The sequence below is a fragment of the Scyliorhinus torazame genome, chromosome 1, assembly GCF_047496885.1.
Source record: "Scyliorhinus torazame isolate Kashiwa2021f chromosome 1, sScyTor2.1, whole genome shotgun sequence".
In the NCBI taxonomy this organism is placed as follows: Eukaryota; Metazoa; Chordata; class Chondrichthyes; order Carcharhiniformes; family Scyliorhinidae; genus Scyliorhinus; species Scyliorhinus torazame.
Genome location: NC_092707.1, coordinates 318,124,814 through 318,140,256, shown reverse-complemented (window position 1 = coordinate 318,140,256; position 15,443 = coordinate 318,124,814).

Here is a 15,443-nt window from a genome sequence, read left to right as displayed (position 1 = left end):
GCAGAAGCCTACACAAAAGGAGGTGAACGACCACTTCAAGACCGCACATCGATCAGGGAACCGCTCCAGCATTGGAGAAAATCGAACCAAGTGATTGGGACAAAGTCCAATCACTTGGGACCAGGTACATGGTCCGCCCCGAAAGGCGGGAAGCCCCTGGGGACTATAAGAATTGAGCCCCAAGTTCAAGGTGCTCTCTCTTCCAGCTCTCTTCTTCTTCGGCTCGCTTCCAGCTCTTCCAGCTCTCTTCACTCTTCAGCAGCCGATCGAACCTGTAAGTCTTACTTCAACGCTCGCTACTAGATAGGCGCTCCTAGCTACCAACCTGTACCAACTTCGAATCCCGCAGGCTCAGAACCCGAATGACAGGCCATTCATTTCCCTGACCTGGTGGGCCAGTTCCAAGTTAAGTATAGGCCTGTTAGTTGTAGAAGTGGCTTAGACGTAGAATTTGTGCATGAGTAGTGATTACTGTGTATAATAAATGTGCTTTGATTTAAATCTTACTAATCGGTGTATTGGATTATTGATCATTACTCGGACTTGAACCACGTGGCAGTAACATAAAGATACCTGGCGACTCAAGAGCAAAGGTGATAAAACAGAGCAATTAAACTAAGGCAAAGTTAGCAACAGGGGGTGAGGGTGAAGCCATGCCCAATAGTGGCAATCTTCGGGGTATCGGAGCAGCCAGAACTACACATGGGGAAGGGGGCCAATGCCCTTGCTTTCGCTTCCCTAATCGCACGCCGGAGAATCCTGCTCGGCTGGCGATCGGCAGCACCACCCACAGCTGCAGACTGGCTCGCCGACCTTTCGGAATTTCTCCACCTGGAGAAGATTAAGTATGCCACCCGAGGGTCAGAAGAAGGCTTCCTGAATATTTGGGGGCAGTTTGTCGGTCTGTATAGAAAAATATGGGTTAATAAATGAAAGCCAGCGCGTATTTGATGAAGCTGGACTGTTTGAATTTGTTCTGCAATGTGTTCAATAAAACTACCAGTTGCATGGAGAAAAAAAAAAAATGATGTCATGGACACAAGACAATGGGAGCGTTGATGGGAGCATTCGAACCGGAGAATCCCTGCAATGCAGAAGGAGGCCATTTGGCCCATCGAGTCTGCAACGGCCCTCGAAAGAGCACACTATTAGGAACACCTATTAGGCTTCACAGCGCCCGGGACCCGGGTTCAGTTCCTGGCCTGGGTCATTGTCAGTGTGGAGTCTGCACCTTCTCCCCGTGTCTGTGTGGGTTGCCTCCGGGTGCTCCGGTTTCCTCCCACAAGTCCTGAAAGACGTGCTGTTAGGTGAATTGGACATTCTGAATTCTCCCTCAGTGTACCCGAACAGGTGCCGGAATGTGGTGACCAGGGAATGTTCACAGTAACTTCATTGCAGTGTTAATGTAGGCCTACTTGTGACAATAATAAAGATTATTATTATTACTATGAGGCAGTAGTGTGCCTCCTTGCCACCCATTAAAAACTACAGAAGTGCTAATAATGGCATAAAAGTAAGATAGTCGAATGTGTTAATAGAAGAACAAAGGTCGGTGCCCAGTGAACAAAACTGAAAGCAAGTGACAGATGCCCCTAGGTGTGGGGAGGTTGCAAACAATTGTAAGGCCATCCAGCAAGAGGAAGACAAAGGAATAAATACACCAACAATTTGAGAAGCAGAACAGGTGTAAGATTTGAGAACAACAGCTGGATGTTGGCTACTTTCAAAGACCATGAAAGTTGGAAAGCCACAATGTTCTCCAATATTATGGTGCTGCAAGAAGAAGAATTGGACCCAGCAGTCTTTTAACTATCCATTTTCTTTTTATATGTTTATCATATAATATTGGTTCCCTTTTGTGTCACTTCATCAGCTTTCTTCACTTTTCTCTCTGCCTTTCTTAGATTGTTTTTCAATTGCTCCTTGTCCACTCTGTATTTTGTACCTGAAATTTGTCATAAATCTCTTTTTTACTATTTTATTTTAACCTCTATTTCCTTTGTCACTCAAGGAACTCTAGCTTTGGATGCACTGGACTGGAGCCGTGCACTTTACACTTATAAGCATTGGGAGGAGCCACAACATTGCCAACCATTTTAATTAGAAAGAAATCTGAAATAAATTTGTCGTTGCGAATCCAATCACGAGTTGTAGCCACTTGTATTTCACTTGCCATGTTTACTGGAAAAGAATTTCCACACATTTTCCAAGACACAGTTTCCTGTCTGTTTCCATGGAAATCGTAGGCCGTTGAAAATGGCAAACATTTTTCAAAAAGACATGCTCATCCAAATCTGAAGTGATCAAATTGAGTTGCAATAGGCCTGAAATAATTCATTTTGAGACATTTCAGGACTAGGAATCAGTATGATAGGTAAACAGGGATAATCATACCTTCGAACAACTTGAGAGAAAATTTCCTCTGATTGCAGTGCATTAGTAGAATTTTGAACTCGGCTGTTAAGCAATTAATAAATGGATTGCCATTACACTCATTTTAATCTTGGGCTTTGAGTGTATACTTAATTTATCAGTTATTGCAACCATTTTATAGTGTTTTATTACTGATGGTGTCATCATCATCCAGTAAAACCTGGCACAGAAACTCAGATGATTTTGTCTTTTTACAGTTAACATACTGTGGCATAAAAACTCAGTTAAAATAAATTCCAATTGTGCATCTGGAATAGATTTGTTACTAAAACATGAGCAATTAAAGTACGACAATTTTATAAGGAAATAGAAAAGGGTTACCCCGCTTCACCTGCTGACAATTTTAAGCTATATGTTTGTCCCTTTTCTCTAATACTGTTTGATGAGCAATCAATTACACTCAAGACGAAATGATTCCATAACTGAAGGCTTTAATCTGCTAGAACTCTTCCCCAGCAGCTTCGATACAGAAAGTGAAGGCTGCTGGGACGGCACCGGTTTTTATACTCCGCCTCTCAGGGTGGAGCTATGTACAATAGCCAATGGTAGACTCCTGGGTCTAACCAATGGTCATCAGCCTCATAGGTACCGCAATACCTGGTACTACCACATTCACCCCCTGTTAAAAAAGAGCCCGGCGGGGGTGGTGGCCAGCGTTAATAGTCGCCTTTCGCATGGTATGACCAGGTATGGAGGTACCGTGATGTCGAGGGTATTTACAAAGTGTTCATAGTGCAGCAATCAGTCGATCGGGTGGCCTGGTCGTCCTTCTGGAGCGTCTGGGCCTCGGCGGTGATTCTGATGGGGGTCCCGGCGGTTACGACTCCGGGAGCATGATGTCGTCCTCCCTGGCAGCTTCATCACCCCTAGGCGGCGCTGTTGGGGCAAAAGGTGGACAGGGGGGGAAAGCGCCTGTAGGGGACGTCGGTGTGTGGTCGGGCCTAGGCAGGAGCGGCGGGAGTACTGACCCTCCAGTCAGGTGTTGTGGGGAGGGTGGGGGGCAATGGTTCGGGTGCGTGTGGGGTTCCAGCGGGCGCCAGGTCCCGAAGGGAGACTGTGTCCTGCTGGCCGTCAGGGAACGCTACGTAGGCGTACTGGGGGTTGGCGTGCAGCAGGTGGACCCTCTCGACCAACGGGTCCGACTTGTGCGCTCTCACATGTTTCCGAAGCAGGATGGGTCCAGGTGTCGCTAGCCAGGTTGGGAGCGAGGACCCGGAGGAGGACTTCCGTGTCGGGGTGAACAAAGCTTTCGTGCTCCCAGAGTCAATCAGGCACGACGTCTCGTGGCCGTTGATGAGGACCGTCGTTGTAGCCATTGCGAGTGTCCGAGGTCGACTTTGGTACAGTGTTACCGAGGCCAGATGAAGCAGTTGCGAGTTCTGATCGGGCAGCGTGTAGTCGACCGAGCTGGGGGCCTGGGGCCCCATCCAAGATGGCGTCACCCATGGGTCGCACATGGTGTCCGAGGATGAAGATGGCGTCGGCGATGGACAAAATGGCGGCGCCCACCCGTCCAGCATGGGGTCCGGGGGGCAAGATGGCCACGCCCGTGGGTCGCACGTGGCGTTAGGATAGGGGGGGCGGTGAGCGCTGGCCAATCGGGGCCTGAAGGGAGGGTTGCCGCAGCGGCCCATAGCCGCTGGAGACCGCGGCCACGGCGCGGGCCTGGCAGACACCCACATAGTGGCCCTTCTTGCCGCACCCTTTGCAGGTAGCGGTGCGGGCCGGGCAGTGCGGGCGGGGATGATTCGCCTGCCCGCAGAAGAAACAGCGGGGCCCGGCGGCGTTAGTGGGCCACCTTGCTGCGCAGGCTTGCAGGGTCAGGGGGAAGGTCTGAGGGGCTGCCGCTGCGGGGTGCCACGCAGCCCAGGGGGCCGCCGCGCGATCGGGTGCAAAGGACAGCGCGTTTTTATAGGCAACGTCCATGGACCCTGCCAGGGCCCGTGCCTCTCTAAGTCCCAGAGTGTCCTTTTCTAGGAGTCTTCGGCGGATGTGCCTTTCTAGGAGTCCTTCTAGCTGTTCGATAGCGGCGGCATAGTTCACCTCCTCGATAAGGGGGTAGATCCCGGGGCTGATCCGGGAGCGCTGGAGATGCATCTTCTGTCCTTCTGTAGGGGTGCCTACGGCCGTGTCGAGGTAGCCCTTAAAGCACGCCAGCCAGTGTTTAAAAATAGCAGCAGAGTTGTCAGAGTGGGGGCTGAGCTGAAGGCACTCTGGTTTGATTCGGAGATCCATCCTTCCAACTGAAGTTGTAGCAGATTAAATTGATGAACAATCAATTACTCTCAAGACGAAGTGATTCCATAACTGAAGGCTTTAATCTGCTAGAACTCTTCCCCAGCAGCTTCGATACAGAAAGTGAAGGCTGCTGGGATGGCACCGGTTCTTATACTCCGCCTCTCAGGGCGGAGCTATGTACAACATCCAATGGTAGACGCCTGGGTTTAACCAATGGTCATCCACCTCTTAGGTACCGCAATACCTGGTACTACCACACTGTTCGATTCTATTTAGCCCTCATTTTATAAGTTCAATCGCTTTCACATGCCTCTAATCTTTCAACGTCACACTCCTTCTGTCTATTTGAGGTTTAAAGGGACATGCAAATTTAAAAATAATCCCTGAATTTCCATATACCATCATAACGTTGACAGAAGATCAGCCGAAGCTCTGAGATAATCGTGTAAGAGCCATGTATTAGAACCATAGAACTACAGAGTCCTTACAGTGCAGAAGGAAGCCACTTGGTCCATCGCATCCTCACTGACCCTCTGAAAAAGCCCCTACCTTCCGCTCCCTGTAGTAACTTTACCAGAGGTGTGGCGGGAATCCCATTTACAGTGGCAGAACAGAGGCAGCTCCTAGGAAATTCTTGGCCACTGTTTTTTTTGATTGTTTCAGTGATCTCCTGCCAGACAACCTGCATGAAGAGCATTGGTAACTATGTGCAAGAAGTCGCATTCATTTGAAATCTTCTCAAACTTCACTTACATTCGGGACAATGATGCAGCTGAAAATATTTTGTCCAATTTATTCTTTCATGGAATGTGATTGTTATGCAAAAAATCTACTTTGTTCGTAAAATATCTGAAAGAACATTACAAACCTTTCAAAATGGCCATCACAGATTTTTCAATAATATTCTCATTTACTACGTAAATCATGTTGCACCCTGAGGTGCCTCAACACGGTCAAAAGAGCATTACAGAAATTTCAAAATGGTTATTACAAATGGTGCAATGGTATTTAAGTTGTCTACACTCTAAGGTACTTCAATCCAATTGTGATGTGTGTAATATTCACAGCATAAATTCAATGTGAATCAGACCAACTCCCTCCCCACCCTCAATTTGAAAATTCTAGCACAGCCCGGAGACATGACAACACTGACATGCCAACCAGGAACATTATCCAAAGCATTCTTGACCCCCATGGCCAATGGAATATTTTGGTTCAAGTCTCAATGGTGGCCACTAAGTCATTCATGTTTAGTAGATTTTGTGTTTCTAATTCACTTGGTTTATTCCTTGATGGGCAGCACGGTAGCACAGTGGTTAGGGTTCCAATGTCGATTCCCGGCTTGGGTCACTGTCTGTGCGGAGTCTGCACATTCGCCCTATGTCTGCGCAGGTTTCCTCCGGGTGTTCCGGTTTCCTCCCACAAAGTCCCGAAAGACGTGCTGTTAGGTCATTTGGACATTCTGAATTCTCCCTCTGTGTACCCGAACAGATGCCGGATGGTGGCAACTAGGGGCTTTTCGCAGTAACTTCATTGCAATGTTAACGTAAGCCTACTTGTGACAATAAAGATTACTTTTTAAAAAGTAATGCTCCATGCATCAATGCATATTTTGACAATAGACCCTGTCTAACATTAGGCCTTGACGTGGTACTTTATAAAAGTTATAAATTATTGTATTCCTTGCTTTTATTTTAAAATACCAGTGGTGGAAATGAAGGTAACGCCTCACTGGGGCTAGAAAAAAATGACAGAGTTCAGTTTGATAAGGGGTCGTTCTCGGTGCTGCAGGCGCTGCACCCGCTCTCCGCGCCCAAAACAGGACTCTGTTTTTTGCGCGTTAGAGCCCTTCGTTTGTGGCCCAGTTCAGATGTAGTTCACCCCAGTAGTGCAGCTTCTTCCTTGTACTGGTGTGTATGTCCCGTAAAATGGAACCCCTCATTTCTCCATCAATCCTTCAGCTACATGTTAACTTTTCTAATCTGCTTGTCTCTATGTCAATTTGCTCATTGCTGATAACATAATCCCGAGACTGTTATCCTCAATGCCTGCCTATTAACTTAGCTCCCATGTCCTGGTATTAGCTCAGCAGGTACTCATCCCTTTTTTTCCCCATGTGATTGGTCCCAACATGGACCACAACATGCCATCTTGCCCGCAAACATCGAGCTATTCCATACTGAGGTGCCAGGCTGACAATGCACCTTTGGGACCTTTAAACATATTTACTGCAAATTATATTTATCTTCTTAAATATTAAATCTAATGCAACTACTATGTTTTTATTCTTCTCCTTGACCTTTAAATCCTCCTCTGCTTGATTGGACAGATTAATGCCTTTCTCCTTACCCTGACCGATATCAAGTACATTGTACCAGCTGGACAGGACTCAAGTCTGTGGGACCTCTTCCTCCACCCCCCTGAGTTCTCATGTTGGCTGCAGTCACATTTCCTGTACCCGCGCTTTCTTTTGATTGCACTCTGTAGCAAACCATCCAGAAAATCCTCTCCCTCCCTTACATGCCAGAGCATCCCTAACTCACGCTCAAGCTCAATGATTCTGAGTTGCAGTGGCAAGCTCACGGCAGAGACATTTCTTCTGATGTGACAGTTCCACTGTACACCAATTCCCTCATGACACAATGCTAAAACATAGCCTGCGCTCTCAGTTCTAGACATTTATTATTCATTTATTGCTAATAATAATTTCTCTCTAGGGGTTATTGGATCACTTGGGCTCTAGTATTAATTTATTGATGGATTTGCTTGATATCTAACTAATTAGTAATTTATTACTTTGATTATTTACTTTTATTAGTTATGTATACCAGATATTAATTTAATGCTATTTGTGTTCCTTTAATTATGGTATATTTCACTTTATTTATTTCTTAGATTTAATTAATTACTTAGATTTATTTATTTAAATCCTTTCTTTAATAACTGGAATGAGCAAAAGTTCATTCCCTACTAGGGATCAACTGAGTGTCAGGTTTAAGATCATTGATCCCTCAGGAATCGGTGATACCTGATCTCATAGAAATGATTACAGCACCACAGAAGGAGGCTATTCAGCTCATCAAGTCTGCACCTGCTTCCTGCAAGGGCAATTCAACTAGTCCTACTTGCCTGTAAACCTGCATTTTCTTATCATCTAGTGTTTTTCCAATTCCCTTTTTAAATCACAATTGTATCTGCTTCCACCGCACTCTCAGGCTGTGCGTTCCCCATCCATCCACTTACTCCGTAAAATAACATATTCTCATGTTGCCTTTGATTCTTTTGTCAACCGTCTTAAATCTGCTTCTTGGTCCCTTCACCAATGGAAACAAATTCTCTCTATCAGCTCCGTCCAGGTTCCTGATGATTTTGAACACTTCAATCAAATCTCCTCTCAGATGACAGTACCAGCTTCACCAATCCATCCTTGTAGCTGAAATCTCTCAACCCTGGAATTATTCTCATAAATCTTTCCTGCACCCTCGCTAAAGATTTTACATCTTTCCCAAACTCCCGCCCGAACTGAACACAATACTCCAGTTAAGGTCGAGATTTATCCTTGTTACTGTACTCTCTGCCTTGATTTATAAGGTTCAGGGTCCTGTATGCCTTTTTAACTCTCAACCTATCCTGTCACCTTCAATGATTTGTGCACATGTACCCCGAGGTCTGTCTGTTTCTGAATCCACGTTAGAAATTTACCCTTTCTTCCTGCACAATGTATCGCTTCACATTTTGCTGCAATAAATTTAATCCACCACATGTCCACCCAAGCCACCAGTCTATGTTCTCTTGAAGTCTTTCACCTTCTTCCTTACACTTCATGTGTTTAATCATCTGCAGGTTTTGAAATTGTGCTCAGTACACCCAAGACTAAGCCATTAATATATATGAAGAAAAGCAATCGTCCTAGCACTGACCCTTGGGAACACCAATGTGTAACTTCCTACAGTCCAAAAAGCAACCATTCACCAGAACTCTGTTCCTGTCACTCACCTAACTTTCTATCCATGCAGCCACTCTACCTTTTAGTCATGGGCTGAGTTTGCTGACAAGCTTATTATGTGGTACTTTATCAAATGCTTTTTGGATGTCCATGTACAACATCCAATGTATCACTCTCATCAACCATCAGGTCTGGACAAAAAGACAGAAGGTGAACAGGTTAACACATTGTTTTATTTCGTAGATTCAGTAGCCTTGAAAGAGCCAAGTTTAACAAGCGTGGTCAAAGCCAGGAGAACCTATTGACTCCTGAATTGATAAGATGTGCAGAATAACTGAAGGCTGAGACTATTGTGACCTGGGGCGGGATTCTCCGCAATCGGTGCGATATCCGCCGACCGGCGCCAAAAACGGCACGTATCAGTCCGGCATCGCGCCGCCCCAAAGGTGCGGAATTATCCGCATCTTGAGGGGCCGAGCCCTCACCTTGAGGGGCTAGGCCGCGCCGGACTGATTTCCGCCCCGCCAGCTGGCGGGAAAGGCCTTTGGTGCCTTTGCCGTGCGGCGCATGCGCAGGAGCGTCAGCGGCCGCTCACTGCATCCCCGCGCACGCGCAGTGGAGCGGGTCTCTTCCGCCTCTGCCATAGTGGAGACCATGGCGAAGGCGGAAGGAAAAGAGTGTCCCCACGGCACAGGCCCGCACGCGGATCGGTGGGCCCCGATCGCGGGCCAGGCCAACGTGGGGGCACCCCCTGGGGCCAGATCGCCCCGCGCCCCCCCCCCTCCCAGGACCCCGGAACCCGCCCGCCGGTAAGAGAGGTGGCTTGATTCTCGCCGGCGGAACAGGCATTCCAGCAGCGGGACTTCGGCCCATCGTGGGCCGGAGAATCTGCGGGAGGGGGGGGGGGCCACCAACCGGCGCGGCGCGATTCCCACCCCCGCCGAATATCCGGTGCCAGAGAATTCGGCAACCGGCGGGGGCGGGATTCACGCCAGCCCCCGGCGATTCTCCGACCCGGCGGGGGGTTGGAGAATCCCGCCCCTGAACTCAGAGCTAATCAGTATCAGTATTGTTGTCAGAATGGTAGATAACGCATTCCCAGACTTGCTTCAAGCTAAGGAAGACTTGACCATTGAAAAGGCCATTGAAATTGTCAGGCAAAGCAAAATAGGTTTATAACACAGATCCATCTAAAGGGGTGAAAGCAAGACAGGCTACAAAACAAACTCCACTGTCCAGCCGGTGAAACAGCAGAGGAACAGGAACACTCCAGGCCAAGAGAACAAATACTCTAAATAACCACTGGAGGATGGGGATTATGCCAGTGCTGTGAAGACAAACAACCCTACAGGCATGATCGATGTCTGACAATTTTAGCACAGTGTTTCTGTGATAACCCCCACAAGGACCATAGAGGATCACTATTAGATCTCCCCATGGAGCTCGTGGAGTACATGTTTCCCTGGTACCAGGCAGAGGCCCGCCAGCTAAGACTCATTAACTGAGCCTTTTACATGCCAGCCCTAACCTGGACTGTGAGTGCTGGTTGTCCTGGGTTGGAACTCTATTACTGTATGCCGCGGAACAGCTTTACCTTTGTGGTAGAAATAAACATTGTTAGCCTTCCTGCTCATGTCTGCTGGAGTATCACACTGCTGATGAGGAGCAAGACAAATATTCTGGACATCCTTTCGATAGTGTTACAACACCCTGGGCTAGTGCGCGGTCAATTCCAGCCCCGCGTGACCCGGAGTCACAACACAAGTGAAGTAATCAATAATTCTTAGAAAAATACCCAAAATCTTTGGCCCTCGGCTGCCTAAGAATTACAGGCATAGAATCATAGAATTTGCAATGCAGAAGGAGGCCACCCGGCCTATCAAGTCCACACCGGCACCTGGAAAGAGAACCCTACTCAAGCCTCCGCCTCCACCCTAACCCCGTAACCCTACTGAACCTTTTTGGACACTAAAGGCAATTTAACAGGCCCAATCCACCTAACCTGCACATCTTTGGACTGTGGGAGGAAACCGGAGCACCCGGAGGAAACCCACGCACACACGGGGAGGATGTGCAGACTCCGCACAGACAGTGACCCAAGCCGGAATCGAACCTGGGACCCTGGAGCTGTGAAGCAATTGTGCTAACCACTATGCTACCGTGCTGCCCACTGCGAGGCAGGCGTGTTAACCACTGTGCCGCCCCAACCCTTATGGTTATGATTCGTTAATGAACACTTATTTTTGAACGATACAAAACTCAGAAAGTCTTCATGAGACCCACTGAACTGCACACATTATCTTCCAACAATCATTTCTATAAAAATAAGAGAGCTCCACTCAGCAATGAGTTGCCGTTATTCATTTTGGGCTGCCATATAACTACTGCCCAAGTATAACCAGAACTATGTTAATCTCAAAATTCTATCATCAGCTCACTTCATCACTGTTAATCATAGAATTTACAGTGCAGAAGGAGGCCATTCGGCCCATCGAGTCAGCACCAGCTCTTGGAAAGAGCACCCTACCCAAGGCCAACACCTCCACCCTATCCCCATAACCCAGTAACCCCACCCAACACTAAGGGCAATTTTGGACACTAAGGGCAATTTATCATGGCCAATCCACCTAACCTGCACATCTTTGGACTGTGGGAGGAAACCGGAGCACCCGGAGGAAACCCACGCACACACGGGGAGGATGTGCAGACTCCGCACAGACAGTGACCCAAGCCGGAATCGGAACCCTGGAGCTGTGAAGCAATTGTGCTATCCACAATGCTACCGTGCTTCCCAAGGTCGGCTGTGGGTGAGAAGGCAGGTCAATGGATTTGGTGTGGTATGTAAAGTAGGCGACCAGTCTGCTGTATGCCTGGAGAGAGTTTGAACATGGCCGCTGAGTGAAGCACCCAAGAGTGTCAGACTGTATAGTAGGAGTGGCGAGTTGTACTACAATTGAGGGAGGCCTCCCCTGAGGTCATGGTGGAAATGGTGTGAGAAGGCGGAGATCAAGCTTTTCAGGAGAGTAGGAGGAGACTGCCAGCTGCTGGGAGATCGGATGCTAGGCTGGCGATGGTCTGAGAGGTCTTCAGCTGCAGTGCCAGCAGAAGGGTATGGATCCAGTGTCACAAATGCTGAAATGATCTTCTGAGGTCTAGAAAGGTAATCAAAACTTCATGAAGCAGAGTTGAGGGACTATTGAGTCTCTGCAGTGCAAGTATCCATCTTGTCCAAATCTCAGTAATACAGAGACATGTGCACCCTTGGCCACACAGTCTATGAAGGAGCAGAGTAGCATGGCTACCCATGGTTGATGGAAGCAATAGTATGTAAAGTGTTCTTTGATGCAATACCATCTAACCTGCTGTGTTAGCCCTATCATTCATTTCACTACCATCATTCACCTAGCAGGAAAAGAGACCATAATGCCTGGGAGAGGGTGTGAAGCGGAGAGACTCATATAGCTATTAGCACAGTCTAATGCAAGTCAACTTTCTAGCAATTGCACGATAGTCAACCAGGCTTGCCACAGCGGACAGTGAGAAGGGGGTCCGATTGAAGAGGATAAATGTGTAACACATGAGAAATAGATAACTTCTGGAGGTAATACCACATAATTTGACCTTTTGTGCAGACTTTGGACATTATAAACATAGAACATACAGTGCAGAAGGGGGCCATTCGGCCCATCGAGTCTGCACCGACCCACTTAAGCCCTCACTTCCACCCTATCCCCATAACCCAATAACCCCTCCTAAACTTTTTGGACACTAAGTGTGATGTTGGGTGCTCTGGTGCACGGATGAGCCAACACAGTTGTATGTGGTACAACTCTATTTTATTTTAACTCTTATAATACAGTTCGTTCTGGATACTCTGCACGTGCTGTCTCCCTGAGTGTGTTTGGTGGCAGATGTGTCCTGGTCCTCCTCTGCAGCTAATACTGACCACCGGGGGTCGTGTCTGTGCTTTTATATCTCTCTGTCATTGGTTGTGGTATTGTGTGTTCTGATTTGTCTGTTGGTGTGTCTATCATGATGTGTGTGTTTGAATATCATGACATCCCCCCTTTTTACAAAGATATGTGCCCACGTGGTTATAAATATAATTGTGTCGTGAGTGCATCTAAGAGTGTGTGTGTGTTGTGTACAGCGTGTGTATATGACGTAACTATTTACATGGGGCGATGTCGGGTGCGTCACACTAACAAGGTTGTACCATAACAAAACTTGGATGCGAGAGAAAAAAAAAACTTGAACATTGGTCCGGTCAGACGATATCTGGAACAATAAACAACAACAGGTTATAATACAGAAGTGTTTGACTTTTTGAACGTATGAACAGCGTTATAAGTCCAGTCTAATGGGTGACCGCCTCAAGAATGGGCTGGTCCTCAAGCCGGTTCAGCTGTGGAGATTTGTGGTCACACTGGTTCACCTTGGACTGTTGGAGGTGATGCTGTTGCCGAAGTCTCTACTTTACCATTTGTTGTACTTCGTGCAGTGCTTGGTTTTTTCATTCGTGCAAATATAACATTCATCATCTTTGTTAGTGGTGCCTTGGCTGTGGTTTGGTTCTGGTGGCGATGGAAGGGGCATGATCCGTGGCATCTCCACGAAGTCATGCTTGGGAACCAGTGGAGGATCCGGCGTGTGCGTACGGTTCAGTTGCGAGCGTGGAAGGCGGCGCAAAGCTCGCTGATTGCGCCTACGCACCAATCCATCCGCCCTGCATGCCAGGAACAAGGTGGAGTCTTTTTTCTTTTTATGTTTGTGGTGGACGGCATCTTGTAGCCGATGGGTCGTTGCCATCGAAGTAGCACCATCACTAATATCATGCAAGGCGATGACTGTGCCAGATGTGGAAGTTGGCCGAGACCGTGCACGCTGGTTCCGGCCACCTGCTGTGCCGGAAGGGCGACTCCGCAGAGAAACGTCGAAGCATGTCGCCTTGGAGAGAGAATTGTTGCTCGCACCAACGTCTGGCGATGGCGCGAATTGGTGTGTCCATCTTGGACCGCCGGTGCTGGTTGCCACTGCCGACCCAGTGGGACTGCCACGCGATCCATTCCCTGTCGCCGTGGCATCCGCCGTCACCCTGAGCGTGCCATCACCGAGGCCGCGACACCGCCCGTCCGGAGCAAGGTCTGGCGTGCGCAAATCAGAGTCGGCGCTTGGCTGCTCCCCATCTGGAGTCCGGTCTGCCTTCCGTCGATGCCCCCTGTCCGGAGTCCCAACAGGTTCACTGGAGGCAGCCGAGATTCCCTGAAGCTGCACTTCTGGAGTCGGAACATGCAGGAATGCACCAACCAGTGGAGAGGCTCGAGCCATCGAGGGTGGAAGCGGTGCGCTGCCACCGCAGTCGTCAGTGGTCCCACCGTGATCGTCGAGTGCCTCGGTACGCACTAGGCGAGGTCTGTCACCTTGCACCTTTTGCATGGGAAGTGGGATGCTGTCGTCACTCGTCTCACATCCCGTGGATAGATCCTCATTAGCAGCTTGCTGTTCACTAGGGTTGGGTAAATTGTCAGAGTTTTCATCTGGTGGTGCACACCATGTCGGTGGACTGTCATTGTCTTGCCGTTGTCCTTCATTTGGGCTTTTCTTCTTTGGAATTTTAAATCTTCCCCCAGACATTGCAGAACCTTGTTTATTACCCCCAAATTCTCCCATATGTATGGTCTCGAATATAGGATCCAATGTTTCTATCGACATTGTACTATTTTCCAAAGAACATTCCGTTTCACTTTTCTTCTCAGGTACCTCATATGTATCTTTGTCTAATGTACATGCCTTCATGGTCTCTGGGTCTGATTTTGCTGGGACTGGCATGGTCACAGTCTCTCTTTTACTGTTCTCAATTGCCCACATTATACTCCCCATACATAACTGCTTAATCACTGGGGTTAGTGTGGTACAATGGATAATCGGGTCGACCTTATCTGCATCTTCACCATTAGTGGAAAGCACACTTGGTTCACTTGAAACTGCTGTGGGTTTTAAATTCGTTATCTGGCTACTCGATGTCGGTGTCCTCAGGATTCTTGCTCCAATGTTCTGCTCATTTATCAGTGGAGTGTGTATAGGTTCAATGCAATTAATGTTCCCCTCAAGGTTTGAAGAGTCATTACTGACTAACTGCTGGTCTCCGAAGTTGGGATTTTGCGGCGTTGTGTTGAAGGGAGACATTTGTCCCTGCTGTAGATATGATTCAGGTTGTGTTATTTCCATTACCTGAGGATCAATGTCTTGTCCATTTTTTTGATCCGTACTAAAACACTGGCAATTCTCAGTCTGCTCCTTGCAAGTTAAACATTCAATTAATTTCTTTAGCAAATCCTCAGCATCCTTCTGTGGCCGTGCAGCATTATTAATCTCTGTTCGGCTATAATGATCCTGAAGGTCAGCGCATAAACCTTTTTTCTTCGGGCTTGGACGAGGCGATTCTTTTGGCTTGTCTTCAGTTGGGCTTGAACAGTCATCAGCGCTGTGCCCTTCATTGTAGCATGAGAGACCTTCATGGTCATGCTGCTGTGTAGTGGAGCATGGTAGGCTGTTATAGCCTTCTTGCTGTTCACGTGAGCATGGCAGACTTGCATCATCTGCCGCTGGTTGGTCAGGAGAGGTTGCTAGACCCTCATGGTCTTGTTCCTGCAAGGACTGCACATTGGAGTCTTGCGTTGCTTCTATCGTGGAGGCTGTCCACGAGCTCTCTGTGGAGGCTTGTGACACTGGAGTCACTTCTTGTTCGTGCAAGGACTGCGCTCTGGAGTCTTACGTTGCTTCTATCGTGGAGGCTGTCTACGAGCTCTCTGTGGAGGCTTGTGAC